The 22249-nt window shown below is 38.0% G+C and overlaps 1 protein-coding gene across 4 annotated transcripts in view; it reads left to right on the top strand.

The window, feature by feature from the left end:
- LOC136828334 (sphingomyelin synthase-related protein 1-like) overlaps positions 1–22249 on the top strand; it is a 56844-nt gene that overhangs the window by 15873 nt on the left and 18722 nt on the right. For 2 of the 4 annotated variants that reach the window (XM_067086231.1, XM_067086233.1), the window contains exon 2: positions 145–191. The exons of 1 other annotated variant lie outside the window; for it this stretch is intronic. The gene's annotated coding sequence lies outside the window, so the exon portion shown is untranslated. Of the gene's footprint in view, positions 1–144; positions 192–1657; positions 1797–22249 lie in introns of those variants that run through there. One more of the 4 variants, XM_067086234.1, reaches the window with a different exon arrangement.

Raw genomic sequence — 22249 nt, forward strand, 5'->3', positions numbered from 1 at the left:
TAGTTATTATTGACCATCAGTTCTAACTCTATATGCCATCTTTTTATTTCAGACACTAAAGTTTTCATTCCTCAAATTGTTTGGTTATTCATAGGAGAAGCTTGTAAAAAGTAAACTGGCTGATGCATTCCTCTCTTGTTGCAGGGGGTGCTGTGTTGCCTTGTTGCCCTTATTTAAGTGCAACACTGCAGGTCAGTGGGTCTCTCGTTTGTACTTACTACTTGTTCTCGTTTTGTCTTCACAGTAGTTCATCTGCACATTTTGATACCCTCGTCTTAGTGGGCAGGTGCCGGGAGCAGAGTAACCGGGTGTTCGTGTGCTGGCTCCAGGTGAACTTGGTGTTCAAGTTGACTTGGGCGTGGCATGCGACTTGATGGTTACTGTGTGCTGGTACGTGCGACACTAAGATTTCTATTTGTTGGTGAGTGAACTTTTGACAAGTCTGTCTTTCTACAGCTGCCTTTAGCCTGAATGCACTTTCAACTGCCAGAAACTTTGTGCTTGCAAGCAAGCATTGCTTTGGATAACTGCTTAAAAAAAAAAAGCTTTGGTTTTTTGTTACTGAAGTGATGCTTGTATGGCAGTGTACAATTTCTGCATATGCAGAGAAATGGGGTTCAGACTAAGAGCAGGGAATAGAAGACATTCTTTTTCATCTTCTGTTAATGGGATGGTTTTTAGAATGAAATAAGTAATTATAACATTATAAATCTTGTGATTACTCAGTCTTTTGTCATATTAGGTGACATGAAATGTCTGGGAGTACAGCAAAGACTTTTACTGCAAGAAAGGTCTTGTCAGTTTTCCCAGATTTAAAGTTAGTTAAGACAGTTGGCACTCAGAATCAAACCTGTATGAGTCAGATTTTGATATTTTCTTTCAATGAAACTCCCATTGTCAGGTACCTGATGATGTAAAAAGATACATTCACCAATGAAGTAGATAAGGGATGGCTGCTCAGGTAAGCCAACACCGTTTAAGTATTTTTTTTATTTTACTGTTTTGTTATGGCAGTACAAATGGGATCCTGCCCCTGCTGTGAGAGAGGTATGTTCAGTTGAGCCAGTTTACCCCAGTTTTTGTAGCTTGGTCAGTTATTGAGAAGTATGGATTGATCATTGTTTATTATGTTTTACTCTATACAGTATACAGTATTCATATTTTTATTCATTTTAAAACATCATCATGGAAAAGGAGTCTTAGTTTCAGGTTCGAGTTCTGTTTTTTTGTTGGTGTGCAAAGCATTGCAGAAGTAGCAGTGCTTGTGCATCTGTTTGAAATGGTAATGATTGACCTCAGTAATTTCATGAAAATTTAACATTGAATTCAAAAGAAAGTTACGTAATAATTCATGTTAGTCAAAGAATTCTATATCTGTCACAATACAGTAGTAGCTAATGGCTATGCTCTCAAAGACATCAGATTCTTCACAGCATAATTCAAAGTGTAATTTGATGTTAAACACCATTATTATTATATTTGGCAGTTTCTTCCATCACAGGTGATGTATAATTTAATTTATCATCATACGGGACTTGTATACATGAGCGTAAGGTATTGCACAAACTACATTGAGATTTATGGAAAATTTTATTTATATTCATTTCATTCATGAAATTGTTGAGGTTTGTTTCAATCTTTGTTGTTGCACTTAAGACTTAAGTGCAAATGGAAAGTCCTCATCTGCTGCAGCAAATTTGAGTGAAGCTCTATGGGGGCATGGATAACCTCTCGGCACAGGCTTGTACCAGTGGCACCACTGGTGTACTTCAAAACGAGTGAATCTGGAGCCCAAGGTAATACGACAACCCCTCTTCAGTTTGTTGTACTGACTGTATTTTATTAAGTTTCAGATGAACACTAATTTAATATAGTTTTAGGGTTAAGGAAAGTTGTAAGTATATATACTGTATAATGCATATAAAATGCAAAATATAATGTGAAGGGAAGTGTAAATCATTTGCCGTGGTTCATAATATGACACATAGCCAAGTTTTATTTGTAAACAATTACAAACCCAATTATTTTACATTTATGTTGCCAAAAGTAAAATTCAGTTGGCATTAGCTCAGAATATTGATTAAGAGTAGGTTATTCATGAAAGGCAAACCACTAACTACTTCACTGCAGAATCTGTTTGTGGTTTGAGAACAGTCTTGCAAGTGTTAGAGTAATTCCAACCATTGACCTTTCATAGTCATGCAATCATGTGAACTACAAAATTGTACTGCTTTTATCCATAAGTGTCAAGTAAATTATTTTTAAATTTCATTTTCTTTATGTACCTCTAGTCAAGGTCAGAATAGCTCAGTTATACAGTATTTGCCATGTTCAGCATAGATTTTACTTTCATTTTCTTTATGTACACTCTAGTCAAGGTCAGAATAGCTCAGTTATACAATATTTGTCTATATAAACCCATCTATCACAAGAAAGCCTCCTTTGCAGTCTGTGTTGATCCCTAGACTCTGGTTTTTGTTCACAAAGAAGAGGAACATTCTTGTGATGCTAGGATTACACTAACCCTTAGTATTCGTCCACCAACCACCACACGTTTTGTGCACGCTGAACATGTAGGTGTGAGGTAGGTGGGATTTGGAGATGGGAACTTTTTATATGATTGATGACTTTAAAAGGAGATAGCGTTATTTAAAAACTTCCCTTGTTCCTAATCCCATCAGGCATATAAATGTCTGTTAGCCGGGAGTTAAGTTGCAGAGCGATGGCAGTTAGTATGCCAGAGAATAAGGCTTTTGGGGGATGTGTTATGGTGCATTTTTTTTTTTTATAAAAGTTCAACCAAGAGAGAATTTTCATTACAAAAGAAATAACTTGATTTGTTCATTAAGGATTTTGCAGATTTATACTAAAAGTAATCCATTGTTCATTATATAGGGCACAAAACAGTGTAACAAAATAAGAACAAAAATGTTGAGGCAAGGAAGGGACGGAAGAAATGAATGCGTCATCATTAGCTCAGTGTATTACTGTAAATTGTTGTTAGCAGCCAGACATTGCCACCAACACTATGCTTACTACCACCACTTAATACCACCACAAGTTCAACAATTGCATTACACACTCCCACAGGTGGCCAGGGTCTTGGCCAGTTGAATGTGGGTTACTGACAATTGATTGTGTATTGATGAAAGAAAAGTTCATAATATAAATTTCAGGGTCTGATGAATAATATAGGATAAAAACTTTAAAAACTTTTGTACACATTTTGAACATGTGGATATGAAAGGATGAATTTGTGGTTTTAAGTTATAAAACTATATTATTTGATTCATAAATGCCCTCTTTTATCCTTGTTCCTAACATCACATTTGTATTGATTTTACCTTTTGGCTTTCAACATCTGCAAAGAGTCTTTGACAACCTGTATATCGAAATTAATTTTCCTTTTGCAAACTGTTAGATTATTTTCCATCCAGATATACAAGTAAATATGTCATTGCAAAGAGCATTAAATAATCTTTATTAAATAACTCTCAGGTTTTTATTTACAAAATTTTTAGATTATTATTGTTTTTTTCAGTACTGTATAGTATCAACTTTATGATGGCGATATAGATAATAAACAGTAAGGAGAAACCATATTCGAAGGTTTGACTTGAGGTCTTTTCCAGGTTAAGCACTATGTTTGATGCTTTCTCATGAATGCTTGGCATCCAGGCAATTGCAGCGTTTCTCATCTCCCAGTATGCCACGTGGCTGCTAGTTTTTTACAGTAAACCCCTGTATTCGCGGGGGATGCATACCGCTTCCCCCCCCAGTATTTTTTAATAGTTTTATCACAAAAAGTGCATTTAGTCATGAAAATTATTTGAAAATACAGCAATTAGTGAATTTTTCTCAGTGAAAAATACCGCGAATGGGGAAATATTATGCAAATAAGGGGTAGGTACGTTTCGCAGAGAAATCCGCGAAATTGTGAGTCCGCGAATCTTGAGAACGTGAATACGGGTTGTTTACTGTACAACTGATGCTTTCTAGTGTTCTGTGTTGCTACTTTCTATACCCTCCTGAATCTGTTACATAACTACATTATGTTTTAAGCAGCATTCATGTGTCAAGGAAATGCCCGTTTGTGTCACCTGCTTTTGGTAAGATGACAAAAAAGACAAGCAAGAAGAAATTTTAGATAATAGCTGAGCATGACTGTGTCATGCCTATAATGGCCGTTGCTCGGAAGCATGACAAACATATTAGTAATGCTGTGAAATCGTCGGATGTGGAAAATCCACTGTCATCATGAAGGAAAGGGCTGGACAGATAAGTGAGACAGAGAAATTACTTATTATGTGGATGGAAGATAAGATTTGGGAGAATGTGCTGCATAGCTTACTGAAGATCAAGACTTAGGCAAGAAGTCTTTTTGAAACCCTTAGAGCTGCCGATGATCGTACGTTTATGCAGCAGTTTAATGCAAATGTTGTAAGCATGTTCAAGGTAGGATAGTTTAGGTTGTGATGTTCTTTGGGATAGGTGTATTAAAAAGGTGTTTTTGTCCTGAAATATTTTGGTTTATTGGAAAGTAACCCCATTGTAATTTGGGAGTCTATTTCAGGTTGCAAAAGATTGAACACCTTAGTTTTTAGGGGGTATATAAGCAACAAATTTAAGATAAGCTAGTAAAAGTTTTGTTAAAAGGATGATTCAGTAAATAAATGTGAAAAATCTATTGAAAGTTTTGATGGGTTAGTGAAATAATTTATCTAGTGTGTTTTTTATGGTGGGTTAGGTGGAAGTTGGGTATGCTCTAAACTACACATGTTAGGGAGCTGAAATTTTGAAATGTTGGTGAAGAAACACGGTCAGATAGCATGTAAAAATTAACAAATTAATACATTTTAAAACCATAGCAACACACCAAGAAACTCAGGTGTTTACATAGTTGATAAATCCAGATAGAGCAAGGGGATTTGTACTTGCCTACAGTTTCACGAGGAAAGGTTCAAAACAAGCTAGCAAACAAGTAAGATGTAGAACTGAGAAATACTGAAAGACTTTAGTCTGAAAGCTGTGAAATTGCAGAGGGAGTAATGATACTGGGAAGAAAATAAATTAATCATCTTTCAAAAGAAATACATGACATGTTGCTGTTCCTGAATACACTAAGTTCAACCTATAGCAGAGGGTTCTAAACAAAGGCTCTTATTCCTACCTGTCTTGTCTTGTTTTCTGAGACTTGTTAAAGGATTTGTAGATTTCCTATGACAGTAAAGGTATGAAGTCAATTGGAGATAGGGAGAAAAACAGGGCCCCATATCCTTACTGCCTTTGCTGTGTGCTGGAAACAAGCAGAAAGTCTTGTGGGTTGCAAAAGCCTAATGACCAGCCATCCAAGCTCCACTGTTCTTAGACAAACTTTGCAGCAGTTATTGTAAGGTTAATCTGCTAGAGACCAGATTGACCTATATGAAAACTTAAGCAATTAAAAGATTCTCAGTAGGAATGGCATCTCTGATGGAGCCTAAAGGTTAAGTAACAAAACAGTCATTGGTAACTACAGTCTTGAATTACTCCCTGTAAGCTTGTCAAACCATTTTATACATTTGATTATGTCATGTCCGTCCTGGGATCTTGGTAGCCAAACGTGAGTGTGTTTATTCCACACTGCTGCTATTACATTCCTTGTTGTTTAGGTACAAAGTGCTAATACATGTTCCACTGACTCCGTGAAGGAACATAATTATCATTGGCACCTTTGCCCTCTTTTTGGTGACATCTGGACTCTACATAAAAACTGTTAAAATCTAAATTCACTACTGGGAAAGAAAACCCAGTGTTCCCCACTATCATTTAGGAAGCCATGTAATCGCTGGATAAAGGTGCTGGTAACAGCCTAGCAGAGGAGTGTCAACTGAAGACTTTACCATTGAAAAAGGTAGTCTTTGGCATGAAACATAATACAGTTGGTACTTATGCACCAGTGGTCACTGAAGCAGGAATGATCACTGATAATAGGATGATTGCAAGGTTGAAAAAATACCACAGTCAACTGAGCAGTCTTGAGACTCATGACCGCATAAGCATGTATTATGGTAGCAGCTGTCATTAGAGCAAGTTTGTTCACTAGTAATCACAAGTACTGAAGCATTCAAATGAGAAACTAATGTAGTGACAGAACTTCTGGATGTTTGAGCATGATAGAGCAGTCAGTTGTGGTTATCTCAAGAAAGATTTATGTAGCTCTCAGTGACTGACATTTTCATTGTCAGCTAGCACAATTTCTTCAAGGAGTTTGAAACTTCAATTGGAATAAGTACTTCAGTGGGCCAGTAACAGTTGTTTATGGTTCCTACCAGCACTTCCAGAGTGGGTTGCAACATATCCTCACTACAATTATGACTGCATTAATGCAGTAAATACTGTTGACAGATGACTGGCAAGAGCAGAGTGCAGATGATCAGTTAGGCAAGTAGAGTGCATTGGTAGTGAAGCTGGTTGAGATAAGCGGGTAGGTGGGCCCCTGACAAGTGGGTACTCCAGTTAGCAAACAAAACAGGTGTGGAGTGAACAAGGCAAGACAAGCAAATTTGTACCCCTGGTCCATGAGCAGAGCAAGTGCATAACAAATGTGGCCTGTAGCTGGCTGTCTAGCTGATGAAGTGATTGGTAACTGTGCATTGCTGGTAGTAGGATGCATGCAGGTCTGCAAGAAGAATGGGGGAACCCTGAACAAGCATAACAATAGATTAGAAAGGAAGATGACTGTTTCTGACAAGAGGACAAGCACCTCCAAGGCCTGTTTCTAACAAGAGGACAAGCACCTCCAAGGCCAGCAAGTCCACAAGGCACCCCTCAAATGTTGCAAGTACCATTCTTCACTCCAAAAGTATGGAAACCAAGATTAGAATCAACACAGTATATCTCAGGTGAAGAGTGGGACACAGTTGGCTGCAATTGCCAGGACAAGTTTAGATGGACATCATCAAGAGATGTGCAGCAGACCCTACCTGTATATTGCAAACTTTTGGCATGAATATTTTTTAGATAATTAAATTTTTGGCTCATGGCTATGAATTTCAGTCTTGAGTGTCTGGAAACCCCCCTCCCCCCTTGCCAACCAAGTGTAGTGTGAAAAAGTGAAATCTGTTTATGATTAACATTAAAATAATGAATCTTGCTGGAGACTTACTGCCAGCTTGACAGCCTTGCAAAATGTGGGGTGGTAGTGGATACATACTTGGGGGACCCCGTGGTGCTAATGTTGATGGCATTTACTAGGTTGATTTGTGGACTATTGAAGACTGCATTGATGGCATTTACTAGGCTCATTTGGGTTTGGGTATGAACAAAATGCATCAGAAAGGAGGGCATGTTGAAGGCTTCACTGTTCATTGACCACTGAGGGGTAACAGAGTGCAGAAATGGACATCATTGGGGCTTTATTGCTCTTGTGCCGTGAGTGTGTCCACATATCGGCTAAATACTTTGGAAGTAGACTTGTCCAACATGCATTCAGACTGTTTATTGGAGGTTAAAACTCATTTTATGCGTGATGCTGTAATAAAAAGAATAATTACTCGTGTAAAATTTTGTCATATCTAATTACAATTCATATTAGCCAAACACAATTCTGTATCCATAAAAGTAGAATGCAGCCAAAAGGCCCCAGTAAGGAAAGGAGCAAATCAGTAAATACTCATGTGAGGCTGCTCAGCAAAAAAGCATTTGCATAGTGTGAATTTCTGTACTTTTCTAATATTTTCTTAAATAAGTATATTAAAAAGTTTCACTCCTGTGAAGCTGTTATCAGGCTTCATAAATGATTGAAGCCAATTTACCAAGATTCATCATCAGAACTGTGAAATGTCTCCATATCCAAAAATGTAGAATGCAGCTGAAGGGCCTCAGTACTTCAAGATGTTAACCAAGAAAGATAAAATGAGTAAACAAACACTAATGTGAGTCTGCTCAGCAAAAAAGTTTGAATATCAGCATGAGTCAAAGCTTTTTCTCATATGGGTAAATTTGAAAGTTTGTCCTGTGTGGTTGTAATTAAACTTTGTAAATGACGAAGCAAATTCACCAAGATTCAGAATTATGAAATACATATGGCATGCAGACTGAGCCAGTTAAATATTTCTGCCAGACAATATCATGATTAAGGATAAAAAAATGTAACAACTCAAGTGTTTGTTCAACAGTTAAGATATACGTCAGCTTCTGAAGACGAAGGGAATGATATGTGCAAAAATCTCCCAAATCTTGACAGTGATTCTTTTGAAATTGAAGAGATAGATAGAAGTGGACTTTTGGAAAGTGAATTTACAGTAAAAAATGACAACTAGCATTTTAAATGTTTCATGTAGTGTCAGTAAAAGTTCTGGGGGTGGGGAATCCAATGCCTTAGACCTGCTAACAATCATACTTTCGGTTTTTTAGGTGTGAGTTTTGGCGCTTATAATTTGCTCCTTGCCTTAACCAGCTGAATCATTTAAGAGATTACACAAATGCAGGTCTCGACTCAACAGGTGGAATGGTAACAAAGGGAGTAGCATCATCTGCATCAGCAATGAGTTAGTTTCAAGTTTTTCAAGGCTAAATCACATGCTGTGTATATATAAGTAGTGTGCCAAGAAGATTAAATGGTGGGGGGAACATCAGAGATTACATGCCTGTAGTCAATGTTGTGACCATCAATTATTATTCTTTACCCGCTAAAAATTTGGTAATAATACTAAAAAATGAAGCCTTTGTTTTGAAAACAAAGGCTTCATGATTAAAAGCAAAAATTTCAACATCAGTCATACAAACTTCTTGACCAAAATTTAGGGATAATTGTATAACATTGGAAATTGAAAGTAGAACAGAATAAAAACCCAGGCCCTTTGAAAAGCTAAATTAAACCAGGGAACAAGGGAATACTTTCAGCATAAGCGTTTATATATTTAGCCAACAGAGTCAAAATCTTGTAAGGGATTTAAAGAAATTTGGTTATAATCTGCAGGGCTAGAACTGTTACACATATTTACCAACTGGAGTAACATACCAGTTCCTCAGCAGTGGTAAAAATAACTCCCTCTGGCTTGTTTCCAAAAATATAAGAAAAGTTTGGAGTTAAGTAATAACCTCAATAAGTATCTTGATTGAGTAAAAGACATTTAACTTCATGGGACCAAAAAGTTAAACTAGACAGTTTAGTTTTTGGAAAATATGGAGGAGGCATTTTAGTTATCTCATTGCTTAGCTTAATGTCAAACACATCAGCCCAAAGGGTTGTGTTCCCCTTTAGACAGAGTGGAAGAGGCATCTGGTTTAAGCAAAGAGGGAACTTTTTCATTTACCCAAAATGTTCTGATTTGATGGTAGCCTATTATTTTCTTGATTTATACCAGAGGTTGTTCTTTTATAAAATTGTATAATTGTATGTCATTAACCAGAGCATAAACTGTCTGGGCCACAGCTCGTCGTTGGGACATAATTATTTCATGTCAAAACAATCTGGTCCTTTTCCAGAGATTGTAAGCTTCCTTTTTCTCAAAGTATATCGGCAACTGTCTCTGAACCAGGTTTTGTCATGATACAGAAATTCAGCAAAGAAGGAATTTACTCGTTTTGTTGAGAAAATTATCATTAAAATGAACAATAGGCATGGATCTAAAAATTGTATGGTGCTACAGTCATCATGACCAGGTTTTAATTTACCCTGAAATGATGTGGAATAATGAAGTTCTGGAGGCATTCACCAAGAAAGGTACATTTTCCTTGGATCACCATTTAGGATGAACATGCTGCTTCATTGTATAGTATGTTTCATTTCATTAAGAACAAATCTTAGGTACATCTGTTGTAAGGAAGGTACATTGGACCAGGTTGCTGAGGTAAGAGACTCAAAAAAAAGAGGACAGGATGTCAGATATCCATACTTACAAGTGACCAAGAGTACGATCAGAATCTTGTATTAGGGCTACAAGAATTTTTGTTTGGAGAGCTGAGGAAACGAGTGTAGGTCCAAAGGAGAGGATGAGACTATTCCATCCCTCCCCCAAGTTTGACTCGCCATAACTAAAGGTTCATAACTTTTGTATGTATAGTACTTTGAGAGTCAATTAATAAGGTTGATTGAGCATCTACTCTGACAGAAAGAAAGTTCCTTATTGTTAAGGTCCAGACCACACAGCCACTAAAGCCGGTACAAGATTTGGAATGTGGACATGCCTTCTCAAGATTACCTCAATTATGAATCGGTGACATATCTGCTGCCTCTGCTGAATGAAGGACAGATCTTCAGTAGTCTGCTTCATTGTCCAATTTGGAGAAGCCAAGGTAATTTACATCAAATTGGATGGGAGTTGGTTTTGGATGCTGCAAGGCTTGGAATCTCTGCAGGCTAGTACTCTGTTAATTACTCATGAAATGCTTGGTAGCTCAAGCAAAGAATCTGCTGTGCTGCATGTCACCTGTAGGGCAAAGGAAAGAGATGTCTTATGTAGTGCCCAAGTTCTCCCAGAAACATAAGCTGAATTGCTGAATTGACAAGCATGTAAGGTTAAAAAATAAGTGGAGCAGGAAAGCCTTGTTTTTCTCATTGGGCTTCCTTTAGAAATTGTGGCATATTTGTTACCCTTCTTGGAATACTAAGGTCCTTTTATGTATCAGCTTTTGATTGACTTCACTGAGACAGGTGCATGTTCTTGTAGGGCAGATGCTGACAATTCTCTTAAAATGTCTGAAAATAAATGTAACATTTGCTACTTGCGAAGTCCAAGTTTCAATCAAAATATTTTGTTGTCTATCTCCTTAATAGTAGAACACTTGCTCCTATGCTTGGAAAGAGATAGGACTGTCTGTTGGCATCTATGATAATTCAGCTGCTTCAGATGAGCCTTCACTACCTCTTCCAAGCATGAGTTTCAGGGAAGCTAAAAGTTCTTGGATCATTAGTTCAGGGGAGCCCCAAAAGTAGATCCCATGCATAATTTAGAGGTCAGGACTTTTAGCTGGCAGTTCATGGTCTTCCACATTCTCTGTTGGAGAGACCATTTTGAGATCAGGGTATGGTCCCATCTGGTGTGAACTGCCTCCTGATTTGGTTCTCTTGGAACTTACCCAGGATGAGCTTCACAATTTGACCCTCTGACATTATCTGAAACTTCATGTTAAGAAAGCATCACTCTGTGGAGTTGCCTTACTCATTCCCAACTGTTTGTTAGATAGGTAAAATCTGCACAGCATTTTCAGAGAAGGAATTTGAAGTGACAGTCTAGAAGCAATGTCATTAGATTTTAGCAGGTTGATTAGGCCCTCATTCTAACCCAGAGTGTCATCTTAATACCCTCAGGTCCAATTAACATTGAGCCTTGCCTTTTTTTTTTTTGGGGGGGGGTGTCAGAAACTGTTGGCAGGACAGGGGCAGGGTGCATGAGAATTAAACTCTTTGGCTATTTCTACAAATCTTGGAAGTACTTAAGACATTTGAACCTCTTGGGGAACAAAACAGGATTATCAATCAAACCTTGGTAAGTCGATAAGGATGGCTCTGTAAGGTCACTTGACTACTTGGGCTGCAGGGTGAGCTTTTGAGTTTGGAACCCTACAGCTGCTGATAGGTTGTATATTCATGTGGAGAGGAGAATTGAAAGTTTTATTCAACTGCATTTATATTTCTAAGGACCAAAACGTATGGTAAGGCTCCAATTACTGAATTTGGAGATGTAAAATAACCAGTTGTATCAGCTCTCACTAATCTTCATGGCTCCCATGTTTATTACCAAACTCACATTGTTTTATGTTACAAGGGGGTTGTCAGGCCCCTTTCCTGGTGTCAAATTGCATAATAATTAAAGTCAATGGAGAGCCTGCACTGAGAGAAATTCTACAGTTCCTTTTCTTCAGGGCATCATTACACTCATCATCCATGAAGGAAACCATTAGCTCAAGAGAAGAGAAGCCTCCAGGATAGCTTTTATTCAAGTTGATTCCCATGGGGATCAGAATGACTTGAGAGCCCCATAGAGGGGTCCCCCCAGTGTCCTATCATCTCTTCGATTGACGGTGCAGGTGCACAGGTTTGCAGTAGTGTACTCAACACCTGGCACACTCAGCACAGCAGTCAGCCAGAAGCATCCCTTTGGCGGGGCGGGTGCTTGGGTTTGCAGTAGCACACTCAGCACAGCGGTTAACCAGACACACTCCAGGATGATGGATGTATGAGAGAGAAGTTTGGTTTCGCATCCATGATTCAAGCCTTGTGCTTGCAACTTCCCATTGTTTTGCCTGATTCACAGGGAGCTCAACAATACCTCCAAACTAAGTTCTGACAACTTGTGTTTGGTTCCTACTCAGTCAAGAAGCTGTGTCTAGGAAATCCATTTCTTTTGACCTAATGTAGTTACACTCCTCTTGTGAGGAGTGGGAGATGTAAGCAGTAGCTGCTGGTGCTGTAATTACCAGTTTATCCACAACCTGAGGAGAGTATTATGTGGATCTTGAGGCAGTTTCAGGAGAGTCTGTCCAAATAGGCACTCCTTTGATAGCAATGACACCAAGGTAGTGCCATGGGTACAATATCCTCCTCCAGAGACTTTTTGTTCTTAGGAACGTTGACCAGGACAGCATTTTCCTACACTTCCTCTCTTGGGACTTGAGCACAGTTCTTTTTAGACTTTCAGGAGTCTCATGATCCAAGATAGACACTCCTTGGTGTGATAGCAACGACACCATGGTAGTGCCATGGTCAACAAAAGGTCCTAGTATCCTTTCATCTGCTCTATTGCAGTGGAAGTACACGAGCAGACAGAAGAACATTTATTGCAGTACCAACCATACATCCCAAGCAAGATGGCTGTCATTACAACATTTATTCGCTGAAGTCAGGAGATACGGACATTTGATCTTGACACCTTGACTTCCGGATTTATTCAGCCCCTAAAGAAGCTTGATCATGGTCCTTCTTTCTCGACATACTGAAGTTGGCACTGTTCTGTTCTGTCTTCTCGCACCTTTGGTGCCCATTTACAGCTGGAAGCATGCGCCTTTCGTCATTCTGCGTTTCGTAAGTGTTCATTGAGATGGATCATTCCACTTCCCTGGTCCTGTGGTGCCAGTGACTGTATGACATCTGATGTTACCTCAGTAAAGACAAGACTTTCAACCCAATGTTAACAACTTGTTTGTTATTTTGAGTTGGCTGAGAAACGGTGTCCAAATTGTCATTTCTCTGACTAGTTAGATGATCAAATGAGTGTACCACACAACTTCTTGGTGGACATGAGTCCTTTTTGGACCAGATCTTTCAAGGCCAAGGCTATCAGTCTGTTCATCGCATTCAGGAAAAACCTGTTGGTCTAGTACTAGGATGGAATGTAATTGTGCAGATCACATTCATCTCCTTTTACCTTGGGATGTTGCTCATAGGTCCTTGGACTCCTTTTCCTTGGATCCTATGGTGGATACTCAAGCCATTTAGTACACCCAGCTCTTGAAGGACAGGTTGCATCTCACCTAAGGTAGTTGTGTGGCTGCTAGGAGAAGGTGTATGTGGGACTGGTCTCCCTTTCTCCTGTCTTCCTTCCTCTTCCAGTAGGCAGAGGAACAGTGAACGAGCTGTCACGTGCTGGACTGGTGTGCATGCAGGTGATCTAGATGACTGAGTATCTAATCTAACTACAGGCATTCCCTTGTTATTGGCGGGGGTTCCATCCCCGGCAGCATGATGACAACCAAAAATCGCCGACAACCGAAAATCAGCGATAATAGCGCTGATCCCCAGTTATCGGCACTGGTATCCGGTTATCGGCACTGATAACCGGGGATCAGCGCCGCTGATAACTGTGGATTGGCGCCTATAACTGGAGATCGGCGTCGATAACCGGGAATCGGTGTCGAAAATCTGTTTATCATCGTCTCTAGACCAGCCCCGTAAAACTGGATCGCTGATAACCAAGGCCGCCAATAACTGGGGACTGCCTGTATTTGGATTAGTAGATGGAAATCCTTCCTTTAGCAAGGGGAGAGAGAGGCTGACTATGAGCAAACCAGTGGGTTATCCTTGGCTTTATAGTCTCTGACACTGTGGGTTCATCCAAATCTTTTCGAATTAAGGATATTACATTCCTTTAATTCGTAATGCCCAGAAGTCTGCAATTGAACATCTCTCTTGTTCAGTGAATCAGAGGTATGGTCTTTTTCCTTTGCTCTTTCATGACCAGGAAGAGAGTACTCAGGTGAGCTAAACTACCAGTCAGTTCAGAGATTTCCTTAGAATCCTCCCTCCAAAAGCAAGTTTTACATTGTGGGCCCACCTCTTACCACCTGTGTCTCTTACCTGGGCCAAAAGGTAAACTGTGCAGATCTGAATGTGTACCGACTGGGTGGGCGGTGCTTCTGCCCCTACCATCGGTAACTGCTACCATAATCAACCTTGCAAACACTTAACGGCTATACTTCCAACTCGCTGAAAGTTAATCCAATATGTAAAGACCTCAGGTTTGTATGCTATGAAAAATACAAATTACTTTAAAAAATTTGTCATCTCAAGGCCTCAAACACTTTTATCAGTGTACATGTCTTATGTGTTTGTTAGTTAAGTGTACTAGAGTACAGGGTTACACCAGGAAGAATGAACAGCAATGAATCCATGGAAAAATGTAATCAAACTATTCAAAATAACAAAAAAGAAAATTTTATAAGAAATTGAAAATACCATATGTAATAGTGATCAAGCAAACATATGGAAGTAAACAGGTTTACATGCCAGATCCTGCTCTACACACTTTGGAAAATTAAAGTCTACTTCTAAGGTACAAGAACATTTATCAACAAAGATAGCTGTAGTAATGAACATAGTATGGTATGAGTGATGAATTTATTTAAAAAGCAATGCATATACTTTAAAGTAATTATGAAACTGCTTTACTTTTCTGAAAGGAGATAGCTAGTCAACTCTCCTGGTCTTTTATTTATATGGTCTGGGTAATTAGCAGATTTTGTATTAAATGAGAGATGAAGTATAGTACTATACTGATATTTTTACGTAATCTTTGTTACTGATGTTTAGTACCAAGGCCACTATTTTTGGATCTATATTTATCATAATATGCTGTGTTTGCAGGGTATTTAGTTGCTATGGCACCGTAAATGGACCATTTAATTATTGGCTGATAATGGATCCCAAAAATTTTTGGAGTTGGGAGATAAATAACTTTTCCCCATCTCCATAGCAAGATGAAAAGAATTTTAACAGCTGAGGCACCTGAATATGTGCTTCCAATACTTCTTCAGCTGTGTTTTCATCAAGTCTGTCATTTCACAAAGGCTATGTGAAAATTAAGGAGTGTTGGGTCTGCCAGTTTTAAATGTCCCCAGCATCATTCTCATAAAATCTCAAGATTTCCCTCATATAAATTTCATCTCAAAGAAAAAAAGCCTATTAAGATGGAAAGAAAGCAGTGAGACTGAATTATATGAGACCACATTATACAGGTTATCCGAATTTTGACATTTCTTAAGACTAAACTTGGATACACATATTGACTTGAAAGCTTGTGTTGGATATGTGAAGACCATTAGTAATTAGGTTTAAAACTTTGGGTGCTGATAGATTAACGTGTGTGTGTGTCAGCTTTTCCCCCTATTCAATGGGCCCTTTAATGTTGCCACTCTCTTGTCTTTTTCGCAATGTTAATGAAGTCCCATCCTGTCAAGATATTCATCTGACTGTTTCTCAGTTCACCTCATCAAATGTCCAAGCCATCTCAAGTGTTTGTATAAAGCAATTAAAATACAGGTATTAGTAATAGATTTAACGGAGCTTCTCTATACAAAACAGCTAGAAACATCCCTGAAGATTCAACTCGTTATGGAGACTTGCATTTCCAAGTAAAGGTATACCAGGAGACTTGCAACTGCCTGAAATACAAGTATTAAAGAAGCAGTAAAGTGGTAAATACAAAATTATTTATTAATCAGAAACACTGACTTACCATTCCACACGAAACCTTACTAACTTACTTATGCAGTAATTCCAAGTAAAACTACCGAGCATAAGAATTCTCATTGTTAATACTGTACATAATTTCTAAAGGTACTGTAAATCTGAGAACAAAGTTCGGTTCTACTCCGGATAAAATTTTCTCGTGGTTTTAAATCTCATACTGTATTATCTTCCAGTCAGAAACTTTCTCACTATCTACCAGGACCATTGGCTTCACTGTCTAATACTGTAGACTGATGGGGTAACTGAAAACTCATTATTTATCTTCCAGGATCTTTGGCTTCACTGTCTGATGTTGAAGACCGATGAAGTAATTGGAAACTGGTTATTTTTGTTATTTTGAGTGATCCTATAATTGCAGCACTTGAAAATTGTCTCAGATTTAATTGTAGGACAGGTTAGATGTATCCTTGAGTTTTTCAGTCATTTAGATGACAAACTCTGCTAAGCTCCTTCTCTTGTAGGCACTATAGAAGCTCTTCTGACTAGATCAAACAGTGATTGATTAATCACAAATTACCTGGCATCAAACTATCCAGGTCACCAGCACCAGAGATTAGATACAGAGATTTTCGTTTATTATTGTGGCAATGCTGAAATCCACCAATATACATGAATGACATCTTGTGGAAAGATGGATATTATAGTTAATGGAAGCTTTGTAAAACACAGTAGGGTTATGGTATGGTACTCGGTTACAAAAAGAATTACGTGCTCCTTACTGTAGTAGTACATTATACAGTTTGATGTGATGGTTCATTAAAGGTAATCCAGTTCTGGTCTTTATAAAATAGTTTGACTAATGTTAGCTGTCAATGACATGTTACACTTAATTTCAACCAAGAACAGATGGTAAGGCAGACCTAGATCTTAAGGGAAATAACACCAGAATCTCCAACATATGCAGCCTATTCATGTATGTGTGTTATGAATATGTAACCTATTTAAAATATTTTATCATTAGGAACTTAGTCCTTCAAATTGTATAAAAGCGGAGTGTCTTTCTCTTCCTGGTCCACATAATACTTTCGCACAGCACTTTTATCTCACAACTGAGAAACTGAATTTGATCATCAGATCAGGAAAAGAAGTTGCTATGTATTTTATTAACAGCCCAGTTCAGTTTTTTTTTTTTTTTTTTTTTTTTTTTTTTTTTTTTTTGCAAACTGAATTGTGTATCTGACTGTTAGGCAACAATTGTGAGGTGGATAGATTAAGAGGTGTGATTAATCCTCCATTTACATAAATGTTATCAAATTATTGAAAAGAGTTTCTGACAGGGTAATTCTCATCTGACCTGAGTGAAACCATTCAAAAGATATCTCTGCAGTCTTCACTATTGTCTTGGGCTAATTGTTGCCCCCCATTTAAGGTTACTGTTAGTAATTTTTTAATAAGTCATCCTAATTGTTTCTAGTCTCAGTGTTTGCCCCAAATTGGAGTAGGGTGAAGAACAGTTAAGTGGGAAGAGCCAAAGTGAACAGATGGGAAGCTGAAGACAAAAACAATGCACCTGAGGTCTGCAGGGTTGTAACAGAAAACCCTTATTACTGTACCATCTAAAATGTACCGTATATGTTGTACTTGTAGTCACCCCGAAAGGCATCCCAATTATTACAAATTGATTTTCCAGCCCCATGGGAGTAGGATTGTGAAAGGGTTTGTATTAAAATCATCATCATAATCTTCAGTATTCCCACCACTGTGAAATATTAATACCAATACTTCTCATGATGAAGGGTCTGTCACATCTGTGCGAGTGAAACAGAGAGAGGGGAGACAGTTGCTAGCTATAGCACAGGAGCCCTCCTGTCCTGAGTCCTTTATATTCTATCACTGCCAACAAGCAGTATTCTGGCCTAGACCAACTAGAAGAGAATTCTTTGTAATTTGTTGAAGATGAACGGTGGCTATGTTGTCAAAAATATATATCTTCAGGACTAGAAGATATTGAAGGAAAATAGAATACTTATGAATTCATGAGACATGAAAGCTTTCTTCTTTGATAAAGAGTAATGTACAGCATATGATCTTTTCCTTACAATAACTGCCCTAATTTAGGTGTTTAATTTTTTTCAAGTTCACCAAATATGCATCAGCACTATTATTTATAATTATTTTATAATTATTTGTGCAAGATTTTTTTGGAGAAAGTCAATCTTAGAATTGTGAAAAATAGATAACTTGAATAAGATGAAAAATTTAAAATTATACAGTACATTATAATTGCTATGTTAAGTACAGTTTTGAGCTTATTAAAAAATGTGAATACAGCTAAACTGAACTGTAAGTACATCAGTTATTATTAAGAGTTTTCATGCTACAATGTTGGATTAAGTGAAGTGTCTCTCCCATATGTTAAAAGGGACGAAAAATTCTTTTACCAAGAGATACAGTACATGATAAATATTCACGAGCATTTTTAAAATTTAGGTATTTCTGAAGGAAAAGGTAGAAAGTATTACTTGTAGTAACATAAGTACACTTGAAGCAGGGGTGGAGGTACAGTACATCACATTGGTAAATACGTACTCTAATGTAATAAAAAAGTAACTATTTCCATTAATTATATTCACAACAGACAATGGTCACATTGGCAAGTGAAAAATAAACTGGCTGTGAGGGACACTTTAAAGATAATCAGTTTCTTTAGGTAACATGCAGTGAATTGCTCATCCACCTTCTAAAGCCTGGAAAGCATTCAAGATAAAAACAATAGGTACGTAATAGGACTGAAATGTACAAATGATAAACTCAGATTGTTGATAAAATAGAAATTATCTGGGAATGTTTTTTATCTTGTAATTCGCTTGCAAGATTGGCTAGTAATGTATCATGGTGACCTGCTGTGTTATGAGGAAGAAATTGTGAAACTTTCAGGATAGTCTGCTTTGTTTGGTGATTGTATCCAATGTGGGCTGTATGATGTTCTAAGATGAACTACAGTGAGGTAATGTGTGATGGTTAATGATTTTATGCAGTTGGTTTTGACCTAAATAGTTTAATGTTCTGGAATCAATAACCATGGGCTGATCATCTTTTGTGAAGAAGAGATATGATGGCAAGAATGGAGAGGAGGGTGAACCGGGCTTATATGCTTTACTCAAGATTCATGCACAGAAGTGTACAGTAGTAGTAGTAGTAGTACTGAAATTTAAATAGACAAAACTGAGGCAAGGAAAGCAGAGTGAGATAGGTTGAACTGAACTATGCCTATTGAGTTCTCATATTCATCTATGTAGAGTGTAACTCGGCCATAAACAATTACTAGGACATCAAATTGGTATAAACAGATGAACCTCCGTAACCACTCCTGTTGTGACCCATTTTGTTGGGATTTGGAAACCTCATGGTCACCTACAGTTAAGAGGGAAGGATGTTTTTTGCGCTCAGAGTACTTTTAGCCAACATCAGCTGCTTCTTGAATGCCACTTCTCGGGCAATAATTATGGTCCGGTGAATGGAGTGGAGTTAATGTTGACATGTTTAGTAGATCTTGATGGGTCTACCTAAAACAAACATTGCAGGGAAAACATTAGGTAACAATATGGTGAACTGTAATGCAGAATGGGACTCTACACTGCATCCCTGTTTTAATTGTCAATTCTGTTTAGTGTTATGAGTGAGGAGAAACTTGGTAGTTTTTATTCCTATGTTGGCACAACAATTGCTTTTTGGTAGTTTCTATTGATTAAAGCCAGTGATGTACCCCACAGTCTGAAAGAAACTGAAATTTTCTGAGGTATGAATTTTGGTCCCCCACGAGATTCCAAATCATCTGGCAGGCTATAGACCATGACATGCAGCAAAGACTGTTTAAGAACACTTTCACCTGCTGTAGTCCATTTCGTAATAGGCCAGTTTAAATGTTTTTGACAGTTCCTACGTACAGTAGCTCATTCCTTTGTGACAAGTCAGCACATAACAGTTGAAATGAATATGATTTATGGTGGTGTGGGTGGGTGCAGTTGGTGCATGTGATGGCAATTGCTATAGAAATACCAGGCCTAGATACGCATGATTTTTTCCATTACTGGCATGGCTGTTAACACTAGGTGAGCAGTAAAACAGGGAGATACATTATTAGGTTCAGGGCTTGGTGGTATTCTGATTTACCCGTATACTCAATAACCCCATCATTTGTTAAAATGTGCTTTCTTATTGGTGGTACAGGTATTTGCAAAGTGGGGTTGGCAGCTCAAGTCAAAATTTTGGTATACTAGATTCTGTAATGTTTGTAGGAAAGTTCATGTATTTGTCACCAGTGATGGTTAATATGATAGTCTAGTCAGTTGAATACAGACTGGAGAAACATACTGTATATGGAACCATGGATTCATCTCCGTTTATTTCTTGGGAGCTATTCAGTGTGAATGTCAGCAAGGAAAGATAGTCACATCATCTGGAGGCTAATCCTTTATGCTAACAATATCGTGTAATTGACACTTGCTGAAGTTTCAGAACCATTTGGATTACTCAATAATATATCTGCTGCTGCATCATTTGCTCCAGGAATATTTGCTTGGCAGAACCTATAGAGCTGTGTTTTCATTCTGCACCTTGTCCATAGAGTGGTAATTAGATGCTTTCAGTAATGGTTTGAGACATACTGCAACCATCAGATCTTGACATTTAAGTACAAAAAGCAAGCCTTATTCAGGTGTACTGTATTGAGTTGAAAACCTAGAATAACATAATTTGATGGGTTCACAGCTTGGCTCTATGAACAATTGAGATTGCTTGGGTGTTCAGTCCATTTTTCATGAAGACGATGTTACAGGTGGTGGTCAAGGGCTGCCATTTTTGAAGATTGCAGGTTTTCAGATGTGGTTATGAAAGTTGTCTCTCCCAGCCATCAAACAGTTGGCAGGTGGAGTTCGTTTTGAAGTGTCACTTTATTAAATTTGACACCCATGATCAAAGGGATGCTCAGTACTGTAGTTGGAGCAAGTGTGGGAACAGGCAGAGCATGTACTCTTTCTGGTTCTGTGTGATGTCATTCTTACTTCTCCATTTACACCACAGTTAAGAAGCTATTGTTGTCAATTCAGGTGTGACTGGAATTTGCTTCCCTTGGACAAACTGCTACTGCCTGATTACTATATGGTTTGTGGAGGTGTATTGCTTAGCCATGGCTTGATTCTTTAGATTAGATGAAGCTTAAAATCCTCCTCTTAGGTCATCCTTAAGTGCATTCCTAATCAAGTCTATATTTTTGGAGACACTAGACTTACAATATAAGACCCCCTGAGGATGCAGCTGGTGTAGTTGACATAATTGTCAAATCTGTGGCCCATGTAATACCAAATTGCAATTGCCTGCTTGGTCCTGTATCCCTGCACTAAATGACAGCAAATATTAATCTCATTTGATGGCATCACATAAGATAACTTGAGTGTCCATGGTATGTTCTTCGTGAACAAGTTTTTTCCAGTCTTACTAGCAAGGCCTCAGCGTGATTAGTGACACTGTCACCAGCTGCGTGAGTGACAAAGTCCAATTGAAGAGACTCGTAACATCTTGCCAGTTGTAATCTGTTCATTTCATCATGAGGTCTGCAGCCATTTACTATTATTGCAAGTTAAGTAGTACACCTGTTTAAAACAGCAGAATGCTACAAGGCCAGTGGCCCCAATGGGGAAAATAACTTTGTATAGAAAAGAAATTGAGAATTAAATAAAACTGTAGAAGAGAAATAACAGAGGTAAACAAATGAGATAAATAGCAAACAAAAATCAATAAGATGAAGCAACCATTAAGCAAGTCATTTGAATCTTCCCAACGAGAAAAGTACAAGTACTGTATTTGCACCAAGTTCAGTTCTACGAAGTTCCAACAATTGAACTACGTGGTTCAGAAGACAATTCCATAATTTGTTCACAGCAGTAATAAAACCATTAGAAATCTATGGTGTATTTACAAAATGAAAAGCTTTAGTGAACCATAAAGGAAAAAGAAAGACTTACATACACATCTGATATCTGGTAATTGTGTAATCTGGGAAGATCTGAATGCAGAGGACGATCAGAATTACGAAGGATTTTGTAGTGTTCAGAGTGAGCTAATTCAGCAGTGGTACCAGGAGATTAATACTGTACTAGGGGTCTGTGAAAAGAAATTTAATAGTACTTAAGTTTTTGTCCAGTGATTAATGGTGCAAGTAAACTCCCAATGATTAAACAGGGAAACATGTTTAAAAATGGCAAAATTATGTTTGACTTTTTCAATCTTACAGTGTTGGTTAGTGCTGTCTGTACAGGTGTTTGAGCAAAGTATGCAAAGATGCTTGGAGAGGTCTAC

This window comes from Macrobrachium rosenbergii, chromosome 42 (assembly GCF_040412425.1).
Source record: "Macrobrachium rosenbergii isolate ZJJX-2024 chromosome 42, ASM4041242v1, whole genome shotgun sequence".
Classification (NCBI taxonomy): Eukaryota; Metazoa; Arthropoda; class Malacostraca; order Decapoda; family Palaemonidae; genus Macrobrachium; species Macrobrachium rosenbergii.